Source organism: Monodon monoceros, unplaced genomic scaffold (assembly GCF_005190385.1).
Source record: "Monodon monoceros isolate NGI ecotype Baffin Bay Population unplaced genomic scaffold, NGI_Narwhal_1 Super_Scaffold_3, whole genome shotgun sequence".
Classification (NCBI taxonomy): Eukaryota; Metazoa; Chordata; class Mammalia; order Artiodactyla; family Monodontidae; genus Monodon; species Monodon monoceros.
Window position 1 is genome coordinate 28,254,103 of NW_021703780.1, and position 10,401 is coordinate 28,264,503.

The 10,401-nt window shown below is 37.9% G+C and overlaps 1 long non-coding RNA gene across 1 annotated transcript; it reads right to left on the bottom strand.

Annotated features, from left to right (window-relative positions):
* Positions 1 to 2,380: 2,380 nt before the first annotated feature.
* LOC114908114 lies at positions 2,381 to 6,567 on the bottom strand. The gene is made up of 3 exons (XR_003796852.1): positions 6,435 to 6,567; positions 5,926 to 6,013; positions 2,381 to 2,682 (listed from the first exon to the last, which is right to left on the bottom strand). It is a non-coding gene; the product is annotated as an uncharacterized LOC114908114 (long non-coding RNA).
* Positions 6,568 to 10,401: the final 3,834 nt, after the last annotated feature.

Consider the following 10,401-nt stretch of genomic DNA (forward strand, 5'->3'; position numbering starts at 1 on the left):
ACCTTCTTACTCTCATGAAGTTACTTAAACTGAGTAAAATATTTATTATGTAGGCCAGATGTTTTCAGTGTCTAGAGTATTGCTTTGACAACTGCATGATAAAATAAATTCTGTTACCACAATTTTAAAAAGTAGAGCCTTTTCTTTCTGCCTGGTTTATCAAAGTAAGTTTGTAGTGGCTATTTCAAAAACAAGATTTCTAAAGAAACTAAGAGGGATTCAGTTTTAATAAACAGAACCTCTACTTAAATATTCCACTGACAAGCTGTACGAGTTTGCTAAGGACCTTAACTGCTACTATGTCTATCTGCATGCATGAATTATGACTAAATTTCCTGTCTTACAGCCTTGCTTTGAAGATCAGCTGAAATACTTATTTAGCCAACCTTTAAATAGTGTTCACTTTTAAACCTTATGAAACAGTGTTTAAAATAGTATTAGTTATAAAGCAGATAGTATCGTACCCAAACCTTAAAGAGTGTTCTTTGCGGGGGCATTATTTGAAATGTTTTATAAACATCAACTCATTTTATTTCCAAAACAAATCTGGGGCTATTATAATCCACATTTTATATATGAGAAAAATGAGGCCCAGAGAGGTTAAGCAACTTACTCAGACTTTCACAGCTTGTAAATATCTGAGCTGGGATTTTAACACAGTCTCTTTGGATCTGGAACCCATTTCTGTAATCCCTATGCTATACTGTTGCTCACTTTGAAAACTCCAACACTTTGCACAAAGGTTGGGCACTATTGTTTTTATGACTACTACTACTACTATTATTACTGTTTTGTTGTTGTTAATTTTGCCTTACTTGTTCTTCTCAAACTGGGAGAGTTGTACAATGAAGGTTTATAATGCTGTGTCAGGAGTCTATTCCAAGCCTCAGCATAAGCCGTAAGCAATTTATTAGACGATCTAAGGGAGAAAGATTAAGTAATTAAACTGGTAAATTATTTAAAGCATTGCTCTTATATTAAAGTAATCACAAATGTTTTAGGTAATAAAGCAAAATTCACAAAATTTTCATGACAAAATATTTCAAATAACTTTCAGGTGTAAAGCAGAGAGCTATATTAGAGCTATATTCCATTCTATATTAGTTAATTTCCTTCTAGATTTTGTATTGCTATAGAGGATCTCTGGAAATTGTACCAGGATCACCAGGACCAAGACACCCATGTCACAGCTGATGGATCATAGTTGTGTCCTCAAAGGGAACTGCTCTCAGCTGGTTGCCTAGAACCACCTCACCCAAGGTTTTGCCCACACCTCTGTAGCCATGGCCAATGACTGACTGATGTGGGAATACAAAAGCTAAGCCCCTGAATCTAAATTTCGGAAAATGTTGAAGGGCCATCCCAGCCCCACAGCTCCCAGTAGGGGCCAAGGGCTCAGTTGCAGCCCCATAGTGGACTAGCTTCTACCTCTGCCCTATTCTGTCTTCCACACTTCCTTAAAAGCTTATCTCCTGGGCATACCTCCTCCAAACCTTTGGCATGTCACCCTGTGTCTCATCCAGGGAACCCAGTCTAAGACAATGCTTTTTGGATTTTTCACCTCTTGTGGTGTGGACTTAACAGATTAGTTGATCATGGGAAGAAAAAAAAAGAAAGAAAGAAAGAAAACATCCAAAACATTTAAAGGCAGAATTTAATGATAATGAAACCATCAAGCTTTCAAGTAGTGTCAAGATGGGTGAGGAAAGCTGCTTGTTAATTTCCTGCTTGTTAATTGGGAATCTGGAGAGAGACTGTGATTGCCATTTTTGCCCTTGTGCTTCATCACCTCCCATCATAACTGACAATGTAAACCAGTTTCCCGTTTCAGATCAAGGCCCAGAACAGAAGCATGTCTGTAAAGGCACATTTGGGAAAGGTCACGAGATATTGGAATGATGGTGATCACTTCTCTCCTTTGCCTCCTATTTACAGAATGAAATGAAATGAGAATATTTCATAAATGTGAATTAATTGTGACAACTTGGAAAAACACTTCTTCTAACAGCCCTCATCTGAAAAAAAAAGTTTACAATACTAGTTTAGAAGTTAGGGATTTGGATTTCTGAGCATATGAAGATATGAAATAAATTGTTAATTTATGTTCAGCTCCCTAGAACAGCCTTCAACTTCCCAGGGCTGTGGAATTTAATGACATGAGGTTCCCAGTACCTTGTTAGGGTCGAGATGGGGTTGCATGTTGTAGGTTTAAACCGGCTCCCAAGTATGATCAGGATCATAAAGACTCCTATTTCTTGACGACCAAGGGATTAGCACTGGGTAGGACCAAGCAGGCAAGCAGAAGGATGTTTTTGAAAAGCTCTGGTCACACTGTCTGAAGGGTTGTCAAAAAGTGTTAGAGCTGAAACAAGTCCATTACCAAGTCCAAATTCATCATCGAGTTACCATGTTTATGGAAGGATACGCTATGTCTGATATACAGTCAGAACCCAAGAAGACACTAAATGCCACAAAGGGACAGGGAAATTTTCTGAGTTTATTCTGAAGGGTGGTTGCTTCAAAGGTGACGGGAGGCTCCTTTCTGAGAGGGGTCGGCTCTCCACCTTGGTCCAGCCTCTCGTGTATAAGAGCCAGGACCTCGCTGAGCCAGCCATCTCTGCCTTGATACAAGATGAGTTCCTAAGAGGAGACTGGGCTGATGAGATGGGGGTTGCCATCATCCTGTTGGGAGAAGAAAGAAATATGAAAGGTCTCTCTACAGCTGTCCCTGCACCTGTCATGATTCGCTCACACTCTGTAATCACAGAAGGAACTTCGGATTTTTATTTTCTAATTTTTCTCTCTTCAGCAGCAGTGTTCACACATGATCTTACAGTTGGAATTAGAGCACTTCCAGAGGTGAGAAGGCATTGCTTCATACTGTGTACCTTTAATTAATTTATTCATTCTCTCTCAACAAACAATGATCACCTAGATGGTTAAAGATGCTATGAGATATAAAGGCAAACTAGCATTTCATCATTTAAGAAGTTTACATAATCACATCAATAGTAAGATACACACTAAAATAATTAAATTTCAGTTAAAGGCGATAAGTATCTGTTACAGGCTGAATTATGTTCTTCCCAAATTCATATGTTGAAGCCCTGACCCCCAATACTTCATAATGTGCCTGTATTTGGAGACAGGGTCTTAAAAGTGGTAAAACAAAGTCAGTAGTGTGGGCCCTAATCCAATATGACTGGTGTCCTTATAAGAAGAGATTAGGACACAGCTACACACAGAGGAAAGACCATGTGAAGACATCAGAAGGACTGTGTCTACAAGTCAAGGAGGGAGTTCCTCAGAAGAAAATAACCCTGCTGACACCTTGATCTTGGACTTCTAGCCTCCAGAATGGTCAGAAAATAAAGTTTTGCTGTTTAAGCCAGTCTGTGGTATTTTGTTATGGAAATGCTAGCAAACTAACACAGATTCTCTGGAAAAAAAAAAAAACTGACAGAATTAGAAATTAAAAGATCACTTTACACACACACGCACGCACACAACCCTCCTTAAGACTGAGTGCTTAGAATCTATGTCTCATTTTAAAACATTTGGATATGGTTTATCTCCATGAAACCTCTCCTGTTCAGAAAGGTTATCAGTTGTATTCTTGATCACATTTGTAAATTCTTTTATTATACTAGAATATAATCTTTTGGTATCTGAAAACTGAATACCATTTAAAGGGTCTAGGTGTTGCCCTCTTATCTTCTCTCATGAGTTTCAATTCCACCTGACACCCTTTCTTTACAGCTCCTTGTTAAATAATAGTTGAGTATGTATGTTGTTTCTGTCAAGTTAACAAAAGTGTACATCTTCCTAAACAGTTTCTTCTCTTGTTCAGTTTTTCTTGTCTGCTCTTAACTAATTATATATATATATATATATATATATATATGTATGTATGTATGTATAATTGTCTTAAGTTTTTTTCATAGGTCTCTACACAGTCTGGGCTTTGGGCTATCCTGGCCATTTTGCTGCAGATCTGACTGTTCCATTTAAGGCAGTTCGTTCACACTATCCATTTAGTGATCCTAATGACCTCTCTATGTAATTTCTCCCTATTTTTTTTTAACCCGTTCTTTTAAATACTGACCTCAGAGAGCTCTGTGTATAGTCAAACTGTTCTCTTTTCTTTTTCTCTTCCATAGAATTACCAAAATTTTGTCAAAATTCCATTCTAGAAAATGCTATCGGGCTTCCCTGGTGGCGCGGTGGTTGAGAGTCCACCTGCTGATGCAGGGGACACGGGTTCGTGCCCCAGTCCGGGAAGATCCCACATGCCGCGGAGCGGCTGGGCCTGTGAGCCATGGCCGCTGAGCCTGCGCGTCCGGAGCCTGTGCTCCGCAGCGGGAGAGGCCACAACAGTGAGAGTCCCGCATACCGCACAAAAAAAAAAAAAAGAAAGAAAATCCTATCATTTTTGTATCAAATTTTATTTAAAATTATTTACATAATATAAAATGAACATGGGTTCCCTGTAAAATTGTTTTTCAGTAATACAGAAGTTTAGAGAACAAAAAGGTAAAATTTCCCCATGACCAAACCAATTTTAATTCCATTCCCAGAGGTAGTTGTCATTCATACATTGATGTTTCAATATCCTTTTCTAGGCATTTGCTGGAGGAGGTCATGGAGAGGACATGACCACTGGTTGACCTGTGAGCTGGACCCAGGCAATGGGAGGCACCTCAACTCCCTCCCCTGTCCTTGGGATGCACATTCTACCCACTGTTCCTACAATGGGAGCCGTTTTCAAGGACGCAGCCATGAGAGAGCAATGTGTTGTTGAGACCATCTGGACAGTACACACGACTGAACCAAGGTAAGGCCTCTACATAAACTTTCAAGATCCTGGCGGGGATTGTGGCACCAAAGGTAAGCCTCCTACATAAGTTCTCTTGCTTATTAAACCTGCCAACTACCACTCCCGAGTGGCTGCCTCTTCCTTCAGTCTCTCCAGGCCCTCATGTATGGGCCTTAGTTTCAGATTTCACCTGGAGAACTCCTGAGGTTTTGAACCAGCAGAATTTAAATTTGTCAGGAGATATATTATCTGGATGTCTAAACACCAGAACTTTCTAAAGTTTTATAGCCTGTTCTTTGATCATCAGTTTATAAACCAAAGTGTCATCATAATTAAAGTTATTAGAGTGCATGATGTTGTTGTGCTGTAGTGCATGCTGATTGGTGGTAGTCCTATGAATAGCCAGTTGGTGTTGCCATGGAATCCTTGTTCTTTGTGATACAGCCTGAATGTGTGGGACTTAAGGCAGGGTTACATTAATGCCCCAGTATCGCTGCTGGAATGCCAAGTTTTCTAAGATTATCAGTCGTTTACATATTTTGACATTTAAAGTTCTTTATAAGCCATTGAACTGTCCAAATGTATATTATATATTTTAATCTTTTTCCATTATAGTGCACTGTGGATTTGAAATGTCTAAGTGTTGGAAATAGCATTATACCAAAACGTGGCAAATCTTAATTATGGATAAATGGATGTGGATAAATACATCTGTGGGTATTGGGCTTTTTAAAACCTAACATACCCATTGTGGAATTGTTTTTATGTCAGTACATCTAATACCCCCTCACTCTATTTAATAGCTGCATGGTATTACATAGCTTGTGTAGTAGTTGTGTTCCTAAGAAGAAAACGTGCATGGGCAGGACTAAAAGAACCAGCAAGGGATGGTGAAGCACCCAGGTGTCAGCAACAGAAGAAAACAGTTACCACCTCGAGGACTGAGGAACAGGGAGAGAATGAGATTTGGTCCTCGAATGAGTGAGGACTGTGGGCCTGGGTGCTTGCCCATACGTATCCAGTGGGAGGTCTGGCCATAGGTAGAAGGATGCTGTCACAACCAATCACAGTATGGCAGGGAAGTAGCAAAGGAGAAATATCAGAAATACCTTCTCACTCTCCCATCCTGTTGGTGCCTCCATGGGTTGATCCAAACCAACAGAAGGCCAAAGCAGAAGGGAAATGCAAGTCATCTTCCTAGGAATCAGAGAAGGACAGAGCATGGGTATAGAGGGGCAATCACAGAATAAAGAGCATTGCACATATATAAGAGTCATTCTAAAAATATTCACTGAGGACCTGCTATTCACTGTTGCCCTGTTCCAGGCATTGTTCTAAGCACTTTCCATATATCGCCTCAGTAAATAAATTAATAGCATAAACTTTTAAACCATTCTTTAGTGACAGAACATTATAGATGACTCATTCCCCACCCCTTTTTTTTTTTTGCTCTTACAACAATGCCAAACAAAATTATTTTCTTGAACACACATATAAGTGATCGTGTGGAAAAGATACCTACATAGGAAACAGCTGAGTCAAAGGGAAGACCTTGTTTTTAACTTAATAGATTCAGTCAAATAATTCTACAGAAAACTGCATCAATTCACACACTCACCGGTGAGAATGCCAGTTGCCCCAGACTCTGGCAGAATCTCACTATTCTCTCATTTTCACCTAATCTTCCAAGCAGGAAACGGCACATCGCTGTGGTTTTAATATGTTTTCCCCTGATTACCTGTGTGATTGAGCATACCCTTTTATATTTATTACCATTTATTAGTAATTTATAGTTATAAACTGTATTATTTGCTCCATTTTCTATTGGATTGCTTGCCTTTTTAAAAATTGTTAACATTTTAAAAATACACTAAGTTTAGTAAACTTTTATAGTTTTTTTTCTCTTACAAATACTTTCTCCTAATCTGGTGCTTGTCTTTCACTTTATTTAAGATACCTTGCATTTTACAGGACATGTTGCTATCCATTGAGTTGCGTTTATCAATCTTTTCTTTTAGGGGCTTTGGTCTTGTAGCATATTAGGAGGTCTTTGCTATCCCAGAGGAATAAAAATATTTTCTTTTTTTTCTCCAACAACCCCATGAACTTCTAAATATAGACATTCAATTTATATGGAGTTTCTTTTTGTATATGATGAGCGGTAGAATTATAACATTAGTTTTTCCCATATGGGTATCCAATTGTAACACACTATTGAATAGCAAGTCTTTCCTCTCAAGTATTTGAAATACCATTTCTATTATAAACTACAAAGAATTCCTTAATGATATATCATATTGCAGTCCTGGGATAAATATACTTGGTTATGTTATCTTAGTCTTTTAACAAGAAAAGAATTTAATTTGCTGATTTTTAAAATTATATCTATGTTCTATGTGACATCGAACTATTATTAAGTTTTTGTGACAGGAGGTACAACAGTACCTCTTGTATTATTGGCTTGGTGTTAATAGCAGACATGTGATGAATAAGAAAGCCTTAATCTTTTTCTTTACCGTGAAACAGCTTAAGTAACAGGAATTATTAAGTGCCTTATAGGATGCTTTGACTGAACTCATAAGCTAAACAGATGTCATTTAGGCACTTCTGCTTTAAATACTTTTCCATTTTTTAAAAAATTTGTTTGTTGGTTTATTAAAGTATTTTACTTGTTCTTCAGTCATTTCTTTGGTCACTCATATTTTCCTAGAAACTGATTATTTCATCTAGCTTTTCATGTATATTGGTATAAATCTACATGTAGTATTTTCTTATTTTTAATTTCTTCAACATCTATAATTATATCTGTTTCTTTTTCCTAATGTAGATTACTAGTGAATTCTCTTTTTTCCTGTTAATTAGACTTGCTAGAGTTTAAATATTTTATTTATTAATATATATTTTAAAAATCTACGTTTTGGCTTTTTAAATCACATATACTTTTAAATTTTTTCTTCTGTTTTATAAATCCTGAATTTATCTTTGTTTATTCTCTCTCTCTAAGTACTTGGAATTGTTTTCCAAGATCTCAAATTAAAGGCTTAATCTATTCATTGTTTATTTCATTTTCTGTTAAATGCATTTAAGGCTGTAAGTGTTTCTCTGAGAACCTGTTGGGAGGGAGAAAGTGTGAGAAAATAAATTGTTATTCAGAAACTTTCCATTATTACTTATATCAGAAGATGTGACAATGGAAGTTTGGGCTGATACTCATGAACACTACAAATTACATCTCAGGGTGAGGTGGCAGACCCTCAGTGCAGAATTTTCAAAGGAAATATTCATGTTGTCCCTCACTCACATCTAGGATATTAGAGTCAAGAGTTGGATTTGGAGGAAATTGCTGAAGAGGGTATCTCTAGCCTGAACTCTGCTCTGAGTCACAATCCCTCTCTCTCCCATAAGAAAAAAGAGTGAGGAATGTGCTCTCCCTCAGCTCCACCCGCATCAACAGAAAGGGGGTTGCAGGTGACCACTCAGAGTTTAGGCTGCGTACTCTGCAGTTAGAGGGACATAGGAGTAGACAGGGGTCTGAGTCAAGACCAAGAAGCTAAATAAAGCACAACATACCGGCTGAGGAGACCTCCATGGGAGCAAAGTAGTGGCCTGAAGTTTGGTAGGAAACTGCTCTTCCAAAGTTTTGGGGAAAAGACTTACAATTTCCATGGACTAGATATTTATAGAGAGCAGCATGGCCTCTCTCCCAATTTCCTATCCATCCATCCCATAATTAGAGTAGTCAGCTAGCCAGAAGGGGAGAAGGAATAGAAGAAATACAGGAGGAAAGAGAGAAAAAGCCAATTAACCTCCTTTCCTTAGATTTTTCCCTGCAGTGGGATCTCCAGGAGAGGACTTAAATCAAGATTAGAGTTTTTGATGATTATATAAGACTAGACATTTTAATCTCTGAAATAAGACCCTGTTTGACAAGTTAAACAGGAATTATTCCTTTAGGGTAAATTGTAAGGCTGCCAGTTAACCTGAGCTGGGTAAAGGGGAAAAGTAGCGGCACTGAACAAAAACAATAGGACAGTGAGACGCAGAATAGTTTCTTTATGACTGCACCCATGAGTCATGTTTGCTCACATTAAGGTAACACTTTTTTTTAAATTTTTTTTGGCTGCGTTGGGTCTTCGTTGCTGCGCGCGGGCTTTCTTCTAGTTGCAGTGAGCAGGGTCTACTCTTCATTGTGGTAGGCGGGCTTCTCATTGCAGTGGCTTCTCTTGTTGCGGAGCACGGGCTCTAGGCGCGCGGGCTTCAGTAGTTGCCGCATGTGGGCTCAGTAGCTGTGGCTCCCTGGCTCTAGAGCGGAGGCTCAGTAGTTGTGGCGTTCGGGCTTAGTTGCTCTGCAGCATGTGGGATCTTCCTGGACCAGGGCTCAAACCCATGTCCCCTGCATTGGCAGGCGGATTCTTAACCACTGCACCACCAGGGAAGTCCCATGGTAACACTTCTTGATCTGAGAGGAATTGTCAATGTCTCCCACTTTGATTATGTCTTTATCTGCTAGTCCTTATGTTTCACTGGGCTTGCTTTGTGTATTTTAAACTGATGTGGCTGGAAGAATAAAGTCTTCTGATTGTTACAAATTCTTAGAAAAATAGACCTTGAATCATAATAAAATAGGCCTCTTTATCCAAATAAATATCTCCACATTAAATTCTATCTTTTTGTTGTATTAATATTGTCACACTAGTTTTTAAAATAAGTTTTTACTTGGTACTTTTTCTTTCCATCCTTCATTTTTAAACTGTCATTTTGTTTGGGACGTGTTTCTTGAAAATAGCATTTAATTAATGTTGTTTGATTTGTCTATTTGTTTTTATTCTGAGTTTTTCTGTTTACATTCTTTTTACCCAATCCAGTGATATCTGTCTCATAGGAAAATTTAATCCTTCATGTTTATTTTAATTACTTTTGATTTACTTATTCATTTTATTATTTTTATTTATTTCAATATCATGAGACTTAAACACAGTAAATTATTTTAGGTTAATAATTTATCATGTGAGCTTGTTACCTAAGTTGTTCTTTTCTTGAGCTTTTGATCAGGATTCTCTATTCCAAGTGATATACAATTCAAAGTAAAAAAAAGTACACGTGTGTTTATGTTTAGCTATAGGCTAAAGCAAGGAAAACAGAGTAGTGAAAGGGAAGCTGAGCTCGGTGTCCACAGGATGTCAGGGCTTAAATGGTGTCAGGCAATCTCCCCACATTTCTGTTACCAGTTGAAGCGTCCTCTCTTTGTTGGCATCATTCCCTCAGCTTTCTCCTCCCAATGTCTCCTACTTGAATAGTGATACCTATAGGCTCATGGTCTTATAACTCAGAATATTAAGTGAGTAGAAATAACATTGTTTCTTCTGCTCACTGGTATACTATTTTAAATTCTAGCAATTTCTCTCATTCCATATCTTCAGATTAAGTGAGTAGAAATAACATTGTTTCTTCTGCTTACTGGTGTGCTGCTCTAAATTATCACTCATTATTGACACAGCATTTTATTAACCCTTCTCTACCCATTTCTCTACCCCTTAGGTCTGCCTTTAAAAAGACAGAATAAACTTCCTTCCAAGATTAGTAAA